At 37.7% G+C, this 20,593-nt stretch overlaps 1 long non-coding RNA gene across 1 annotated transcript; it reads left to right on the forward strand.

Annotated features, from left to right (window-relative positions):
• The first annotated feature begins 303 nt into the window (after positions 1 to 303).
• On the forward strand, positions 304 to 17,847 carry LOC140697748 (uncharacterized). The gene is made up of 3 exons (XR_012075063.1): positions 304 to 372; positions 5,885 to 5,973; positions 17,786 to 17,847. It is a non-coding gene; the product is annotated as an uncharacterized lncRNA (long non-coding RNA).
• Positions 17,848 to 20,593: the final 2,746 nt, after the last annotated feature.

Here is a 20,593-nt window from a genome sequence, read left to right on the forward strand (position 1 = left end):
AACCCTTCTGAAATACTGCGAGCCGGTGACCTCATACTGCACTGCTCAGCACAAGTTAGGATAGCCTTCGCAGAAGGAACCAGTCAAGTGTTTTACAGGAGAGGAAACTATAAAAAGAGAGTTCTTCAGACTCTTCTCTTGCTGTAATCCAGTCAGGTCATATTTTATTGGGGCTCATTGCCAAGTTAGAGAGTGATAAGTGTGGAAACCATGGAAACGGATTATGGCCAAATTGCTGTTGCTTCGAAACCCTAGTGACTCACGCTGCGGAACTCTACACATTATCCATTAGGGTACCTCTCAGGCTTTTGTCGGGAGGGCCTTTTACAGGCTCATTCTAGGTTCAGGCTCAGCCACAAGCTCGCTGGGAGAGTGAGTATGCCATCTGATATAAAAGCTACTGCAAGTCATAAGGGTTTTTTCATAAATAAGGAAAAGATATCACAAACTGCACATTATCCTTGATCGATTTTATTTAACTGAATACCTTGAGTTATAAAAAGTATTTAAATATTCCTAAATGTTGAAGACATTTACAGTACTCTCTCCCTTTCTCTCTCTTTTAAAGTGAATTATTTGTCTCCACTTTTTAAAACTTCAAAGAAGAATGTGTCTTGTCAATGTCATTATACCTATGAAACTGTTAGGTTTCAATATGCTACATCTGAAAAAAAATCCTAGTGGATCATTAGATTTTGTAAAGTCCCCAAAGCTATGAACACATAACATCACACCCCACTTCAAACAGAACAAGTTGGAACAAGGATTCCCCTTTTATATACAGTCCTGAAAGTTAAATCTGTTTCTTAATTAATTTATGAAATCAAAATAAAGCATTAAATAAACACAAACTTTCAGATAGTTGACATATAAATGACATATAAATTCTGATTACTGTTTTTGTCAGAATCAATGATGCAAGGTTTCTGCAATGTAAGTGAACAAGAGTAGGAATTTTCAAAATAAGTCATGAAATATTAACTGGCTGTGTACTTCTTGCCATCTCAGTGGGATGTACAGAAAGGCTAGAATTGAAGAGTCCTGACTCATGCACACGTTTCACTGAATATTCCCATCCTATCTCAACATCTCACCTTGTAAAATGTGCCAGTCTTCTAGGATTACAGCAAATCAATAATTAGAAGACTGATTCTTCTCAGGATGGGAGCAGCCTTGATTTGGGGCTGAAGTCTGAAACACTCATTTAAATCATTCTTGTATAAACATAGTTGAAATGAAATTAACCTTTTTTTTTGTATCTTAGTAACATCTTTTTAAAAATAGTTCCAAAATAAATACATGTTCACTGCAAATAAATGAAGAAATAGAAAAATCACAGGAAAGAAGCATTAGTTTTCTACAATCCAGCACTGATATACAGTTGACGTTTGAATAACAACAATACAGAATTTAAGCTTTGCAGGTCCACTTACAAGACTTTTTTTTTTTCCAATAAATACACGCAGTACTATACGATCTGTGCTTGCCTGAATCAATGACGCAGAGCCGTGGATACAGAGGTTGATTATGGGACCTGAGCATCCTCAGATTTTGGTATCTTCCTGGATCCTGGAACGTCTGGATACCAAGGGACAATTGTTCAATCATTTACATTTTACTGCTTACTACTTTTCTCATTTGTTTATGCATAATTTTACAAAAATAGTGGCAGACTCTTACCTCCTGTATGTAATTACTTTGCTCTCCATTGTGAATATTTTCTCTTTTAACTACGTATTTTCTGTAGCACTTTCAATGACTATATGGATCTCTACAGTAAATATATACCTGAACCTGTGTTACCCCCCCCAAAAGAACTTTTAGATTTCTTTAAATTGTCCCTTTCACATATTGTGCTAATTGGATGTATTTGACTGTGACTTCATCTTAATTATTTATTCAGGGTAGATCCCTAAAACTACCAGGTGAACTTGTAGGGACATTTTTAAAGACCTAAGAAATCTATTTTCAAATATTCTTTAAAAGTTTATTCCAATTCACTTACTCCTGAGCAATGTCAATGCCTGATACCTTAATTAACCCTAGGAATTACGAATTTTTTATCTTTACTCAAATGATACATGAAAAGAGAATCTTACTGTTGTTTCAGTTTGCATATCTTTATTATTAAAGATATTTAACATTTTTTCATAAGACTTTTAAGAATCATCTGTGTGAATTGCCCGCCCATGCCTTTTACTTTTTAAAATATGCAGATATCAAACTTTTCTTTATAGATTGTAGGTGCTTTTCATTCATTCACCACTGCTAGACATGGTTCCCACTTAGTCATTAAACTCTGTTAATCTTCTACTGTTGAGGTACAGAAATCTTCATTTTAGTTCATCAAATCTCATTTGTTTTCCTTGGTAATTTCTAGCATCTGTTTTTGTCTTCCAAAAGTCTTCTTGAATGCAAGATATATGTTCATATTTTCCAATACTTTTTTACAGTTTTATTTGCATTTAGTTTTTAAATCTATTTAAAATGGATTTTAGCATGTATAAAAGGATGGTGCTCTCTACCATATTTTGCATCAGAATGCATATAGAAAATGATCATTTTCATGACACTCTGTGATAAACAGGTGAGGTTGCTCGAGGCCAGAATTTTTCAGCCACTGTAGACACTAAAGGGACCATGTCCCGTCTTATCTGCAACCCACTCCCAGCATACCATTGGCACTTCTGCTGTAAGGCAAGTTAAGACATGAAATTTTAATAAAACAGCTTACCAATCATTCAAGTTACTGAATAATGCATTTTTCTCCCACTCATTTGAAATATCATTTTAATTATATACTAAAATCTTTTATAAATGGGTCTTTTTCTGGTGTTTCTGCTCTGTTTCATTGATCTGAGTGCCTATCCCCACATTTATACCACACTGTTTCACATTTTGCAGCTTTGTAATAAGTTCAAGTCTTTGGCAATGTGAATTTCATCTTACAATTTTCTTTCAAAAACGGCAGTTCTCACCTACTTATGTTTCCAGATAAACTTCAGAAAATTTCTCAAAAATTTAGATATTTGAAGGGGATTGTATTACATGTAAACATCACTTGGAAAGTATTGACATGGCACAGTATTTTGTTTTCCATTTGGTAGACATTTATTCAAATCATCTGTGTGACTTTCAATAAAGGTTAGTAGTTTTCTCCATTTAGGCAGACACTTCTGCTAAGGTCACTCTTATGGAGCGTCTGTTTTTGTTGCTATTTTTCATGGTATTGTGTTCTCATTATATTTTCTAGATGGCTATTATTGGCATAAAGGAAAACTATAAACAGTTAATTTGTTTACAACCACCAGACCATTAAATTTGGTCCATCTGTTTCGCCATATCCCATCTGTAAAGACTTTAATATGGAGGAAACTGTCCTCTGATAACACTCTTGGGAACATACAGCATAAACTCAGAGTATAATTCTACATTATTTGAGTAGCTCCTTATTTTTAAAAAGTATATTTGTGTAAAGAGCATTCTATTAAAAGAATCACAGAATATTTCTCTACATTCTTGCAATTTGATTTTAGCCTTTAGATTTAAAAATGTTACTAAGATACATTATTTAAAGATCAAAGATATGAAGGCTGAAATACTCAGCATAGTTACTTTAGAATTTAGAGGTATTTAGATTTTTTTTTATAAAACTCTATGTTTGTTAAGTGTTCCTCAATAGCAATTTCACTGACGGTGTCTATGATGGCAATAGAGAGATATAATTAGATGCAAATGGGTAAGTTTTTTAAGCAAATCTCCATTTCCTACAGTGGTATCCAAAGTTAAAAAAATCAAAGATTTTAATGAGACATATCAAAGGATGAAATAAAATCCTTAAATTAGGAAACAAATGGCTCTAAATTATTTCTTCTTCCAAAATTGTGCCTAAAAAAAGTGGTTGATAAGGTTGACAAATGCTATCACCATCTTGCAGAAGGCTGGATATCTTCCAGGTTTTCAGGCAATATGTTTTAGAGAAGGGAAAAGAAACCAGCAGATCTCTGACTTTTCTTGGGACTAGACTCAACAGATTTTAAAATCAGGTACACTCAGCTCCTTAGGTACAGGGAAACTGCTCTCAAGCTTTACTGAGTTGCTGGTTAATACACAGGAACTAAATTAGGTCTATGATTTCAGGTGCCCTTTTTTAATGACTCATTTTTCTGTCAATGAAATTGACAACAGAGACCAGCTCAGTTCCTTTGCCCACCTCTGATCTGCCTGGTTGGGTCACGTGACATAGTCAAGTGTTGCCAGATATAGGCTGTTGCTCTCTATTGGTGTTTTCATAGAAATAAGATTAGAGAGATGGAGCCTGCACAAACCCAGGGAGGTTTTCAGCAGACATGAGGGATGGCATCAATCATTCACCAGAAGGTCTCACATAGGACATTTTCACTGATAGTGCAGACTTCGTGTATCTAAAGATGAAGTACGTTCCTTTTCTGGTAAAAGTCATCTCCTTTGGCACAGGGCTTCTTCACTGAACTCAGAGCCTCCTAAAAGATTCAGATAGTGTATCTCCCTTCCATTCCTGAGACTAAAGAGGAATTTCTAAGATGAAAAAGGGAAGTCAGGTTTAACCATGAGTTGAAGTCACATAAAGAATTTGCAAAATGTGCTTATCACCAGGGAAAACCTCTAGTGATCCTTTTATAATCTTTTTCAAAGGGAAAAAGAAAAATTGAGAGCCCTCAGTTTTATTCTGAGGTTTTCCCTTATTGATGCCAATCAAGTCATTTATTAGTTAATGTAACCAGACTGTACTCATGAATATTTTGACTTTTAAATATGGATAACAAAGGAACAGATATATAAGCTTGCCAAAGGATACAGTGATATGCTAAATAAAAGTCACCTTGGTGATAATACACTCCTCCACTTTAGGAAGAAAAAAACAAAGAGGCTCAGAGAAAACTTTGAAAGGTAAAGTGCAAATGTGACAATTTATATCACCGAGATGTAAATTATGAATATATTTTAAGTGTTGTTAAATTTTTTAAAATTTTAATTAGTCTAATTAACAATTAACTTAAAATACAGAGGTTAAGAATACTTTTTAAAATGACACTGGCTGTTCAAGAAGAGAAATAAAATAAGAAAAATGAAAAATAAAATACTGAAATAACATTTTGCCTGGGTTAAGGGGGCAATGATTTTTTTTTAAGTTAAATAACATGCTCATTGACCAGAGTGTGGGAAAATGGCATTCTCATTCTTTGTTGTTATGAATACAAGTTGGTAAAAATTCTGTAGAAAATAATGTAGTTGAATCCATCAAACTTACAGAGGCACCTACTGTTTTACCCAGAAAGTTCCAATTTTAGGAATTGATTCTATTGATATACCCTTACCTCATGCAAAATATCTTTGAACAAAGGTAGTAATTGAAGGTCTGCTAGAAATAAGAACAACAAAATCAGAAACAACTTAAATGGGCATCAGGAGAGGGTAATTAAATATCTATCTTTAACTCATGTACAATGAAATATTATATGGCATCTAATACAGTAAAGAAATGACTGTAAAAGCTCATATGGTACAAACATAATTGCAAACCAAAATGCAGAATAATGTGAAATATATAATTTTATTTGTGCATATATGCTCATCAGTGCGTCAATTAACTCTAGAGGTATACATAAGAAACTAACAAAAGTGGCTACGCATGATGATAAAAATGGTGGAAACTTTCATTTATATCATGCACAGATGTTACCTAGAGGAAAAAAACAAGGAGAAAAGATAATGAAATAATTCAAGAGAAATAAATAAAACAAAAATAATTTTCTGTGTACAATCAACTTAGCATGAGTAATAAGTGTTTACTATGTGAAAAGCAATAGGTTTTTATTGGTAATTATTCTCTCCGTTTTTATAGGATTTTAGACTTTGAAAGCATTTTCTCAGAGTTGGTGCCAAAAGTTCTATATTCCAAAACTTGGACCCATGCTGACTCATTGCCTAACTGTAAGGAAGTTGTTTGATCTTTTTATACTTTTACATCTAACTCTTTGAACAATGATTATAAGATTTCTATCTTCCTTTCAAATCAAATATAATGTCAAAAAATAAACCACAGAATTGATTTTTTAACGAACATGCACCATAGTTCTAAAAATTGTTTCCTTAAGGTCCTTAGAAGATATTTTAATGTTAATCCTTTTAATTCAAAGAGTTATTTTCCTAGACCATTTCTTTCTCTTGTGTTTTCTCTGATTTGCATTCATATAGTTTAGCTACTTCTGTTCCCATTTGAGTTTTTGTTGACAGGCTTCAAAAATAGCATTTATTTAGCTCCTTTTGCCAATGCAGTGAGTTATTTAACTTTTTAACCACTGCCAGTCTAATCCATGTGACTACAGTGTGCCTGCCCAGCCACTCCTGGGGTTACCTTGAACACTGTCTTCTTATAATCCCATCCTGTTTTCCTTTCAGATTCCCACCAAGCCAGATTCTCACTCAGACTGTTAGCTCTGCTAAGACTTGGAGCTGCTGTCAGCTCTGATTAGATTCTATTCCTCACTACAAGCCTATTATGGAATGTGCTTCCATAATAAAATTTAGTCTGAAATAGACTGTGTGCTAAAGGTCAAACTAAGATAGCCTTTGGCTTCCCCCTAGATTCTAAATTGACTTTCTAGTTCATGAATCTCTTTTATATTTGTTTGCAGGATGGCCTAACCTTAGTGGAATAGAGTTCTGTTAATCCACCTATCTAGCGCCATTGTTTCTGGTGGCTTTACTCGGAATGGGTTGGATTCTGGGAGTCTAAAATCCTTGCTGCCCTAAAATTAGGTAGTCAGGATCATTGTATCTCCTTGCCAGAGCCTCCTCTGATACCTCTTCTCTTAATCATACATGCTGATGCCCTTCCCTTTGGTTAACGTACAGAGTTCTGTTCTTGGGTTGGTCCCTGATATACTTCTGTAACACTAGTACCATAAAGGGATGGGGCATCTCTTCAGGATATTGATTTACAAGAGAAAACTAAGACCCCAGTGAGTCCCCAGAGATTACAGTAGAAGTGAGTCTCAATTAACAGGTTTTTATTAAGCACCTATTATGTAGACTCAAATAGCATATAATGTGGCTGGGGAGATGAGTCATGGACTCACGAATAGGATATGGAAAGCAGTTCATGATGTGTGCCAAATAAATGGTACATATTTTCAAATATCATAGGAGTGTGTAATCAGATAGCAATCACCTCCAGCTGGGATAAGCTTGGAAGGCTTCTTGGACAATTTCAATTGAGTTTTCAAACATAGGAAGGATTCAGGCCATTGAAGTGATGAGATACTACCAACGAAGGAAAAGGCATAAACCAAAAACAAAGTATAAAATAGGTTTTGGGGACAGTGAGCACACACATCGCCTGGAATGGAGGTGTTTTGGGTATGCAGGTCATAAGCCTTGTCATACTCAGAGACCTCTTCTTTAGGAAGCTGCCCAGCCCATACGTAGCCTTCTGCTCGGAGAATAAGCCCCAGCACCACCACCCCTTCATTAATTGCACAGATGGATAATCAGTGGTTAAACTGCATTTGGGCAAGTGACTCAAAAGCAATCAAATCAATTACCACAATGGTGTCCTTGCATGTCAGCCTTTCTCCAGAAGAGATGATGGTGCTTAGCTCAGCTATTCATACCAACTGCCTTGGAATTTGAAGACTGGTCACATACATGATAGCAAAGGGAAACAAAGACAACGTGACAGGGAGATGATCCCTCATCCACTCTCCTTGTACCTTTTTTTAAAAACATGTTTTTTATTGAGATATAGTCCATGTACACTCTTCTTATATCTTGAGTCTCTCTTTGCATCCACAAGAAGCTACAGACCCCAGGGTATCCATATATGAGATGGGGAGATGAAGGGTTATGGGGCAGGGCCCTGGAGTTAGGCTCTTACCCATTGCCTTAGAATTTGCAGAAAGATCTACAATGCCTCAGTTTCCCTCCCTCCATGGCTAGAGAAAATGTGAAAGTGGGCTAACGTGAAGGGAAGATGGAGGTAGGACAGAAGACTTGCTATCTTTCAACATACGAAGCTTCTTTCCAAGTTTACAAATTGCAGGATTTAACTTATTCATGAATAGTGTTACCTGGAGGTACACATATCTCCATCTTCACTTAGACAGTATAGAATAGGGGCCAGAGCCCCCAGATCTGGTGCCTGAGTGTTTGGAATTGAATCCCACCTTCCCTGCTATTAGCTACATAACCAAGGGCAAGTTATTTTGTTTCTCTGTACCTCAGTTTCTACATTGAAAAACAATGAGGAGGATGACAATAATTATATCTGCCTCATCGGGTTTTTTGTTATAAGAATTAAATAAAGTGCATGGTGCATAGTAAGAACTATAAAAACACTGTAAAATAAACTTAGCATATTTTTATTTTCAAAGATTCTATGTAAGTACAGTGGGTACTGGATGTCCCCTCAGCCTCGGCTCCTAAGGACTTAGGTAAAATACTTGGAGTCATTTTCATAGTGAATATAGTATATGATGGCACCAGGAGTCCTTTTGGGATACTGTCCCAGTCGAATATATAAAAAGATCAATTAAAACACGGCATCCTAGAATTTCGTTCTTCCCACAACACTGGGCAGCAGGGAGAGAAAACTATGGGAACTTGTGTCAAGAGCGGGAGCCCCACAGAGGGACAGCAGCTCCAGGGAGTCACAGCAGCCTCTGCGCCTTCGCTGTGCACCTATACGCATGGCTGTGCCACGTGGCATGTTTGAGTTAAGGGAGAACATTGCAGGGGATTCAATTCCTTCTTCAAAAGGAGAGTGCAAGGGCCAGCCATACAGAGAAGACATTGACGAGGCATTTTTAAAATCACTTGTAATTTGAAATTCTCTAAAAAAAAAAAATACTAAGAAGAAAAAAAGCAATACCTAAAACGCCTGCCTCAGCAAGCTGACAATCACTGCCTTGGCACTGACTCTGTCCCCATACCGGGAGCCCGCAGCAGGACACTTGGAGCCCTGCAGCTCTGAGATGGAGAGAAGGTTCTTTCACAGCAGCTCTGGGGAGCAAGAGGCCTAGGGAGCAGAAGCCAGTGATCGGCAGTCTTCTGGTAGTGGCAGGGAGCAACAAGACAAAGGTCGTATATGCACCGGTTTTTAATGCTAATCTGGTTTCCGGTCTCATCTAGCACACTTGCGTCTCACATAGGTCTGTCTTTCTTTCCAGGCTCCCGGGGGAATCTTTTCTGACTTTAGATCCATTTTATCCTTCCTTTGTTCCCAGACACCTAAGGCCTGGTGAAGCCTTACTTCTTGAACGTATGCCCATCTGCACTCTCAACACATCCAGCGTCTCATTTTAACACAGCTGATCAAAGCAAGATCTTTATTTCCTTGAATCTGCTCTATCTTAAAAACCTCCTTCCTCTTCTGGTTTCAATTGTCTGCAGTCTATTCAAAATACTTGAAAAGACTTCATCTTCCCAAGCATCACTTTATCACAGTATTTTCTTTCTTAGAATCCTAGAGTTGTTCTTTATTGTTTCCTGAATCCTATTAAAATCTAAGACTATGGGCTTTATTGCCTTCCAACGACTGGACCTCCCACTTTTCCACATTTCATTCCAACCTGACTGCCTTATTTCCTGTTATTTTACCACTCTGCTACCAGCAGAGGGCCTCTCACACCCAGTCACACATGTGACATCTTCCATTTGAATACCATTGCACCACTCCTTACCAGCCATATCTTTAAAAATCTTCAGTCTGATGGCTTTCACTCAAAACTTGCTTATAGTTAGTTTTCCCAAATAGCACATAATTTTTCTTCTTTCTTCCTCACTCCCTGAGAATTCCACCATTACAAACACAGGGGATGATGAAGAAGACGATGATGATGGTAACTTTCATGAACAAAATAATACTAACAGCCATGGATAGAATTTTGTAGTTGCCATAGCAATTCACAGAATCTTACTTTGTTGTTGTTACTGTCATAATTACTATTTAGTTAGCAGAAATTTTTTTCCAACTCTTTTCTTCTGCACATCATTCATTCTATATTTCACATAGTGCTTCGTATACGTGGGGTAAAAGAAAGCTGAAAGGATAGACTGAGTTCTCATTGCATGGTTTTAGAAAATAATTTCCCCATGAGGCCTCCTGTTTTCTCGCATTACAAGTTGGGATAATAAATAATTTGCCACTCTCTTCCCTCTATCAGCAGAGCTTTGAGGATTAATGGTAGAATTATGAAAAGGACTCATTTCACAAAGTCACCAAGAAAAGAAGTGGAATTCAAGAGAATCGTGGCCCAAAGGGGCACACAGACCAGCATATTCCCCCATCTCTGTCCCATGTCCATTCCAGCTTTAAGGGTATGACGTAGGCACAGTGAAAGAAAAGCTATCCCAGGACCCTTGATTTTTCATCCTAAAAATCAAGACACATACTGGTCACTAGTTAAGTTTACCAGAAGGTTTGGCAGAAATATCCTTCAATGGCATACAATTAACTGCACATAATTCAGGGCCCTGAGGCGAATTCCAAATAAAGTTTCATCATTTCCACAGGCATTAACACCTATTGCCTCGGGGAGAAAAACTCTAAGAAAAGATCATCTTGGTTTTGCATTACTAAATCAGCACTCTGAAATAAAACATTTGCTCTATTTCAGTATTTACTGAGAAATGTTTATATTCTGGGTATTTTTTTTCTAAACTACTGATTTCTGCCCCTTAATTCTGCAAAATATTTAACATGCAACACCACAGGCTGCCCCTTTTGGAGAACAGAACAGCCCTGCAGAGCTGCCAGTTACCACCACTCAGGGCACTTTTATAGCACTCTACCTTTACGCTTCAGGCTTTTTCAGAAACAACTTTTTATTTTGGGGCAATGAAACAAGAACCAAGGTATATTTAAATAACCATAGTGAGGGCTTATCATGATTAGGGGAAAGTGAACAAATCTAAGAGGAAAAAGGAAGAAAAAGGAAAAGGTAATCAACACAAAATGAGCACAGACATGGTGCCTGACGTGATGCTAAGTATTTTCCTTTAAGTTATTCACACAGTTAACATTTTATTTTGAAAAATGTAAAAGAATAGTACAATAAACACATATGCTCTTCACTTGGTTAACATTTTGCCCCATTTTCACACTATATCTACATAAGAAATATAATAGATTTATATATAGAGAGAAAGATATATGTGTATATATACAGACGTATTTATATAGACAGAAAGAGAGACAGAGATTCATATATTTACAAGAGACACACACATATTACCTGTGTGCATATTTATGTATATATATGGCATATGTGTGCATATATGTGGTACCTTTTAAAGTAAGTTGCAGACATCATGACACTTCACCTCTAAATACTTCAGCATGCATCTCTCAAAACCAAGGATACTCTTCCACAAAATCTCTGTACCATTACCCATATTAAGTTTGATCTCTGGCATATGTCTCAACTACAAGATTACTTGTAACTTCTTAACCTTAAAGACATATTTTTCCTTACAATTCAAATGCAATATGGGGGGAAGGGATACTTCCATTGAGAATATCCCTTCCTTCAACAATGTTTTATCTAGCTATTTTAAGTATCAACTGGTGATCTCGAATTATAAAGATACTACTCCAATTTTACCAAAGACGACACCAAGTTTTGCAGTCTAGAATAACTAGCTGGCATATAGATGAGCCAGGCTTCAAACCTCATCAGGACCATAGACTCATAACCAACTGCCACTGGGGTCATGCTGCCATCAAGATCTTGATAAAATCGGCCCTAATTCCTATATCACCACCCAGAGGAAATCTATTGCTTTTTTTTAAGATTCCTGTAACTTCTTCTGGGGCTTATATTCTCAGGGATACTCCTGGGTCCAGCTTCCTGGGCCTGATGTATCAGTATCTCCTGCTCCACATAAACCCAAATGCTGGGCCTACTTTCAGCTTCTTTCCTGATTTCTCTATGTGAAAGTATGAGTGGGTAGCAGACTTCACTGTAGGATTGAAGAGATGTTAAAGGAAAGGAAAAGATTTTCTTTGTCTCTTCACCAAAAACCTAGAATTGAAGATTAGACATTTCTATCCTACACCTCATTGTCTCGCCTCCAGGTCCTCAGCGTCATCCACCCCAGCTTTTGTCTTCTTCCTGTTGTGAACACAAAGATTAACTTCCTCTCATATTTCTATGGAAAATAATCCAGCACTTCCCTTACAGTAAACTCTGCTATTCCTGCTCCCCCCCTCCCCCGTCTTCTGGTGTGTATCTAGACTCAGCCAAAGCTTTAAATTACACCTGATCAAAATGTGACTAAGCTTTCAGCTTCCAATTCCCCCTAAGTCATTCTAAGGAGGCCTGGAGGAGGCAGAAAGAGTAAAATTCTTGTTACACCATCTCTTAGGAAAATCAACCAATTGACTTAAGGCCTTAAAATAAAGTCACAGCCTAGCTTATGTGTCTCTGAGTTTTCATGGGGATAAAACACGAACTGGAATGGGCCGCCAGTCGATTCAACTACCCATCTCTCCTCCCCTCCCGCTTCTCATATCTCTATTTTTCCCAACCATCATCTGCTTCCTAGCATTGAAAGAGTTTTCTGCTCTGTGGTCAGGCCTGTGCCAGAGTTAATAAAAGTTTCGTCACTGCTGTGCCTCTCTGGTGGCACCATCTCAAGAGAAACAACTCAGACAAGAACTGTTCCAAAAAGGAAAAAGGAGACAAGCCAAGGAGAATTCAGCTAAATGTAAGGCACTCGTTTTTGAAGATCTTCTCTCCTCTGCCAGGATCAAGGTGAACTATTTCTGTCCCCTCAGTGACCCTCCTCTTCCAACCATTGTTAAGATTTCTTGTGGACAGCCCTGCTTCGTTTTTATGTATGTCTAACTTCCAGAAAGTATGTGGACTGAAAAGAAATGGCAGAAAAAGCGTGGTGACAACGTCCAAGGTCATCCAGAGGGATGACTTTGAAAGACTGAGAAGATATAAGAAAGTGTCAGTAGCTTTTTTTGAAGGAGAACTTCAGAAAAGGAAGTCAGAATAGGCAGAGATAGTGCAGAGCTGGGGAGATGCTGGTTTGCTGCTGTTCACAAAATTGAAATGGATCTAGGGAACCATATGTAAGCCCTTTTTTTTCCTTAAGGAAGGTCTTAGTTTCCTTCTAGGAGTAGAAAATAAAACAAATTATGAACATTTTTCAAAAAGCTTCAAGAGAATCTATTAGCCTGATAAAAAGATACAATTTCTTTTATACATTTAATTATCAAATTATAATTGCTCTGAAATAATAAATAGTAGTTCACTATTTTTAATTTTTATTTACATATCTTTTTATTGAATATAGTCAGTTTTCAATGTAGTGTCGATTTCTGGTGTACAGCATAATGCTTCGGTCATACATGAACATACATATATTCATTTTCATATTCTTTTTCATCATAAGTTACACAAGATATTCAAGTTATTGAATATAGTTCCCTGTGCATATACAGTATGAACTTGTTGTTTATCTTTTTATATATATATATATCTTAGTTAGTACCTGCAAATCTCGAGCTCCCAATTTATCCTTTCCCACCCCTATAACCCCACTGGCAACTGTAAGTTTGTTTTCTATGTCTGTGAGTCTGTTTCTTTTTTGTAAATAAGTCATTTTGTCTTTTTTTTTTAAGATTCCACATATAGGTATTTGTAAATAAGTTCATTTGTATTTTTTTTTAGATTTTACTTATGGTATTTTTTTCTCTCACCATTTTTTAATGCTTAGGTATGAGCTAAGCATGATTTAAGTGCCTCAATTGGAATGCTCCCATTTTATAGATGAGGAAACTAAAACTTAAACAAAACAATTGGCTCAAGTTTCCAAACTTACATAATTAGTAAATGGTGAAACCATGAAAACTACCACAACCTACTTGAGACCCTATATTTTGAAGCTGGATTAGCCAATACAGGAAGACGCCAAAAGACTGATTTGAGTCCATAGAGGATCAAGAGTTACACAATCTTAATATCCTAGCTACGGCTCTCGCAGAGCCTCCAAAATCAACCACTTCTGGTTAATTCCACTTTTAGGCACGCCAAATAAAAACGTCCAAAAAAAGGTCAAGAAAGGTGGAATTTTAAATAAGAAGAGAGAACTCTAAGGACAGCAAAGTGCAGCTGCCTCTGTCTCCCTAGAGGGAAGGACGTGAGGAACTCTTTGGTGCTGTCCATAGGTAGCAGAGTCTACATTGTAACTGGAGCGTTAAAGCAGAAATGCATATGGGGCTCTTAGGTGTTTCCAGATCCCTGCTTCATTTAAGCCTTCTAGGGTAAGTAAACACCAGTAACACTTTCCAATCAAACGGGCAAACATTTTACCTTTCTGTTTGCTCACAGTCAACAGTTTGTCTTGATATTTCTGCTGGATCAGCGTTGAGAAATGGGACCCTGGAGAATCAAAGCCTTTCACCTTGCATTAATTCCTCTGCCTGCCCAGTAACAGAAATAACACTGCACTGCTCAGAGCCCTGCTGCAGATAAATTAGCCAATGTCAACAGAGGATAACGAAGATTAAAATGGTGCAGGTCCTGTTGTCGTGAATAATGAACACATTAGCTATACATCGTTATCCCAAACATGCGTATTAAAGCTGATCGGCTACAAATCCCGTGACATTTTACTAGATGACGGTTCAATTTAAAAGGAGGCCCTTTGGAAAAATGGTCTCCTAGATTTATATAAGATTTTAAAATAATTTTCATATTTCAAACCATTAACTGTTTATTTAGGATCCCACTTTACATGGTCACTCATTATCTACCAGGTCATTCTGAACTTTCCACAAAAGGATTTCAAATAGCACCAATTTTTTTTTTCAACCTAGTCAGTAATGAACCTTTCCTCTTGAAAATTTTTATAGAAAATTAGGAAGCATATTGAGAAAAAAATAAATAGACCTGATTTATGGAGATCCACCCACTCTTCAGACCTCCTGAATGTTCCCGCCACTGCCATCACCCCGGCACTGGCAGGACCCACCTGATGTGCTTTTCCCTCCCAGCCAAGCCCCACCGTCTGCTTTCCTGTCCAGGTAACTGCCTAACCCACCCCATCTTAAATGCCTGGATTCACAATGAATCTTTTAAATTTTGCTTTGTGGTTTAATGTGATCAGTCAGTCGATCTATGCTCGTGAATTCTAGAGTAACTACACCTGAGTAACATCGTCTCCTTTTTACCTGGGCCCTCCTTATCACATGATGTTTGTTCTCGAATGTCTGTGTACATATCAGATGGTTGGCGCTGTGACTGTCTTAGTATTTACTGACTCTGTGGACCCCTCAATCCTCACCACTCTGGGGCATCCTCTGTGCTCACCTCAAACCCTCCCCTTCAGGCTTCTCTGCCCCTTTATTTATTGTGCAAACTGTAAATCTATTGTGGCATGTCCCTTGGCGCTCTCACTGGATGAGCTGTTTTGCTAGAACAGTTTTTAAACGAATCTGCTCTCTGTGGCTGCTAGTTGGGAATTTTATCATTCTGAGAGACAGAGCCACAAAGGAGAGAGAGAGAGAGCATGAGAAACAGAAGCTCCAATGACTCATTTCGGAACAGAATCCTAAAATAAGCTAGCTTTCCAAATGTGCATAAAATTTTGACTGCATCTGTATGTCCAGCACGCAGCAGCGAGTTGCACATTCTACTTATCTCTGGTACAATGAGGCAGATTAAAACTGCCTTCCAGAGCTTGCCCCCACCCTGCAATAATATTGACAGTGCCAGCGTGGTGTGGCGGGCAGGTCCTTGTGGAGAAGGAGAGAGAATGTCTATGGAAGACAAACACTGGGGGATCTGCCCCTGAGGCCCTGTTGCTGGCCATTTGTTAAATACAGGGCTGAGTTTGAGGCATCTGAGATGAAGATGAGGGAAAATGGGTGGCAATTATTCATATGGAATTCATGGAGGAACAAAAAAATATCCTAAAGAAAGTCTTTAGTTTAAAAGGATAATTTGGAAAGGATGTTTCTTCATCCCAGTGTTAAATGAGCTTCTCAAAATACTTAACTTGGACTCCACGGACACCCTAAGGGTTCCTGGGAGTATTCTGCAATTAGATGCAGAATGACGTGGTGTGTGTATTAGGGGCAGAGAATATTTCAGGAATAGAACTCAGAGTAGTTCATGACCTCAAAACATTTATAAACTTGAATTAAAAATTGCAAATCTTTAAGTTAAATTAAAATATCATGCAATAAAATCTGCAGAAATACTGGCTAAAGAGGCAAAAAAAAATTGTAAACTAAAAAAGACCGAAAAAGAGACACTCCGAATGACTATTTGGAAATAATGCACCCAGGCACTGATTTATAGAGGTATGGTATATGATGACCACAGTAAAAGAACGATACTATTTCCTTATTGTTGTTATTATTATACTATTTATCTCACATTTTCTTATGCACAAACCCAGTGAAAGTGAGGTGCCTCACGGAAGACAGAAGTTAAGTAATAGGATTAACAGTGCTCTGAGATTCCAGGGAGTCACCTAAACCATTTAAGCCTCTTCTTTCAACTCCAAAATAAGGATTAGATCTGATGATACTTCAAGGGAACCTTCAACTCTAAACTTCTATAACAAAGCCTTTTTTCATACTATAATTTAAATATTTGTTCTCAAATGTACAGTCAATACAAAACAAAATTTTAAAATAACAACAAATACACAAAGAAGAATACCCAAGCTTTTGCATTCTCCTAAAATCTCTCCTAAGATGAAGACACTCTGCCGTCAAAAACCACTCTGGAATATCTACAGAATTTGGCCCAAAGCACAATTTGCTTATGATTTGGTGATAGTCATTGACAAAAAAATTGTAGTTTGGAGGATTGCCCAGTTTATTGATAACTAAACACTAACCGTTATTCTTAAAATTCAGCTTGCATTAGAATCACTTGAAGGCCTTGTTGGAATACAGATTTCTGGGCACCACTCCCAGAGTTTCTGGCTTGGTATGTTGGTGTGGAGCCTGCGAAATGGCACGTCTAACACGTTCCCAGGTGATGCTGAAGCTCTCTTTCCAGGGACAAGGCTACTCTGCGCTGCCTCCACCCTACCCTTTCCCTACAACAGAAAGTCGTCTGGGCCCAGGAATAACTCATTTGATTGTCATAAAGGAAACTGAGATCTGTCTTATTTTTTTCTGTCTCTGAGAGGATATAAACGATGTTTAGAAATTCATAATTCTCTCATCCACCTATAGACTCATTTTCTGGTAACTCATCAGTTTCATTGACTTCTTCTGACCTCTGGGTGGCAGCAGCTTTAATATCTCAGATTCCCCCAAAGAGAGAAAAAGAACCATGTGTAGCAGCCACGTGTATGATGAGAAAGAAAGACAGAAAGACAGAAAGACAGAAAGAAAGAAAGAAAGAAAGAAAGAAAGAAAGGGAGAAAGAAAGGGAGAAAGAGAGAAAGAGAGAGAGAAAGAGAGAGAGAGAGAAAGAAAGAAAGGCAAAGAAAGGAAGAAAGGCAAAGAAAGGAAGAAAGAAAGAAGGAAAAAGAGAGAGAGGGAGGGAGGGAGGAAGGGAGGAAGGAGGGAGGGAAAAGGTTAGTATCACTGAGCTTTGGATCTTGACCAGACAATTCGATGTCCTGGCATAGGAGGTATAAAATGAGTAGCGTCCAGGGAATACTGAGGGGTAGACACTACTCATTCTAACTCATTAAAAATAAACTGGAATTTTTTGGTTGTTGTCCTGGGTGTGAACTTGATATTTTCTCAGTACCTCTTACTTAGTTCCACAGACGATGCTATTGCTTCTGAGAAGGAACTGTACGCACAGCAGCTGAGCGCAGGAGAATAAACACCGGATGGAGCTCCAGTCCTGCTACGTCCTTGCTATGTGACCTTTCTGATTTCCTGTTTGCTGTGGGTAAAGTGGAAACTCCTTAGATTGCCATGAGTCTTTGAGGGAAATTTGCAATTTCCTCTCCTTTTGGTTCCCTGCAGAAAGATCTTCATTCTCCATGTGTTTTATCAGCTACTTTCAAAGTCCCTAACATACCGAGAACTATTTGAATGACACTTACACATTAAATTTGTCCACTTTTAGAGATCATATAATCTCTACTCTCCTATCTATTCTTAAGTGAAAACCATGACCATTTATATTCTTATACACAATGCTAAACGTCTTAATAAAACACCGTCTAAATTTTCAGTCAGTGAGTATGGCTATATCACCTACTCAGTGATCCGGTAAGTACTTGTTGAGCATACTATGTGTAAGCTATGATGCAGGGGTCCCCTGGCCAAGAGCATCAGTGTCACCTGGAAACGTATTAAAAATGTGGATTCTTGGGCGCCACTTAGAACTACTGAATCAAAAATTCTGGAGTGGGGGCCTAGCGATCTGTGTTTTGACAAGGCCTCCAGGTAATTCCGATGCTTGCTAAAGTTTGAGAATCACTGGCATAAGGGATTCAAGAAAGTTGATTGTAATGCAGGGGAGATTAGACAAGAATTCAAATAACCACAGCGAGCAGTATGTAGTAGCTGTGTGCGTGTAACAGAGCTTGGAGTTCCACGGAGGAACAGGGCACTTCAGGTTGGAGCACTGAGGATTCACAGAGAGGGTGTAGGAGAACGTGGACTAAAGGATCTTAAAATGCAGGGCAATGAGGAAGGCAAAACAAGCTACAGGAACAGCCTGAGCAAAGCTTTGGAGGAAGTTCATGATTAATTCAGAGATGCTCTGGGTGATGCACCAGGTGAGGTAAAAAGGTGGTATATGATGGAGAATTTGGGGCACTCTGTGAGAAACGGACTCCGTAGGCAGTGGGAAGCCATTGCAGGTTTTTGAGGAGGAAAGTTCTTCAAGCTGACCTGTATTTCAGAAAAATAGCTCTGGGAGCAAGGTGGGGAATTGGCATACAAGAGTTTAGAGTCAAATAATGATGTGTTTTAGTCCTTCTGGGGTGATTCTGAATTCTAGTTTAAAATCCACAATGTTGTTTAAAAACCACTGCAGCAAAATAAAATTGTTTTATTTAAATGAGAAATGGTGCCATCTGATTGCCTTCTGATGCATACCATGTATTGATTCATAGCTCTAAATCATTGATTAAATTATTAAATGCTTCTGTGAATGCTTTTTCTGTATTACAATACAAATAAAATTAAACAGTGTGGTGTTTCTTTTCTCAAACTTTCTTGTCAAGCAAAAATATGCTTTCAAATCAGTGACCTTGTCCTTGTGAATCATCCTGACTTCCTCCTTTCTGCTAAGATGACGCAGCCTTTTGTGTTTATCTGTCCGTCCATCCGGCACGTTTGTCAGTTCCTTCCACATTTCACGAGATGGGTCCCGTTCAGAACTTCCCTACTGTGTACAGCATGCGTGCTTCCCGGGCAGTTCATCCCACACATCACTGGCAAATCAACCACAACCCCGCCTCTTCTTTGCTAAAACTGGCCCAACCCAACCCCCAAAACTCATCATTCTTCAGCTGGGAAATATCTACATGACCCAGAAGAACCAGTTAACTCAGTGGAACTTGATGGACCAGTGAGACATGGGAGGCATAGGGGACATAACATGGGTGTTTGAAACATGCTGGAAACAGCGTTGCATTTTTTTTTAACCTGACTTCTTGTAAGTGGTAATGTTTAGTGTTTAGGTACTGATGACCCTGTTTTAAAATCTCAGTCAAACAACTTATTGTATGATCTTTTTGATTTCTCGTTTTCTCTCAATTCATAATTAAAATGGAGATAATCCTTGGACTGGTGATGAGATATGATGGTTAGCACAGGAACTATTATTATCATTTGTGAATTGTTGCAAGCAAATTGAAGTTGGAGAAGAAATATCCCTCTTGATCATTAAACTAGTTAATAAGGCAGACGATATACATTAGCTGTTATAACTCAGTGATGTGTATTTTATTCTAGATATTTAAAAGCAGACTAGAGTGCATTTTGTTCAGGTAATTCAGAGGAAAAAGACTTTAAGTCTCTAGTCAAAAAAAAATTGAAGCGCAGAATTCTTCTTAAACAGCAAAACACACTAACTTTAGTTTTTATGCTTATGTTTCAAATATAAGGAATATAATACATCAAAGAATGCAGAAAGCAGATTTATTTAGGATTTATTCCTGTAAAATGAATGAGAGGCATAATTTGGTTCTAAAAGTAAAATTTAAAAATTGCTTGCAAATTAAATTTTACCCTAGAATCAGAGCACTTTAACCAATACTTTGGGCTGCAGTGACAACTATTCTATTTCACACTGAAGCAGTTAGAGCATTAAACAGGAAGGAAGTAGCTTAAATTCACATATCACATGAGTGAAATCTTATACAAGAACGAAAACTGATTCTTGGGGTGGAGGAAGAAATGACAGGCAGAGCATAGAGGGTTTTTAGGGCAATGAAAACACTCTATATGGTATTTTAATGATGTGTACATATCATTATACATTTGTCCAAACCCATAGAATATACAACACCAAGAGTGAACCTAAGGTAAATTATGGACATTAGGTAATTATGATGTGTCAACAAAGTATCATTCTTGTTTAAAAAACTGCACTAAAGGACAGGG

The sequence above is a fragment of the Vicugna pacos genome, chromosome 8 (assembly GCF_048564905.1).
Source record: "Vicugna pacos chromosome 8, VicPac4, whole genome shotgun sequence".
In the NCBI taxonomy this organism is placed as follows: domain Eukaryota; kingdom Metazoa; phylum Chordata; class Mammalia; order Artiodactyla; family Camelidae; genus Vicugna; species Vicugna pacos.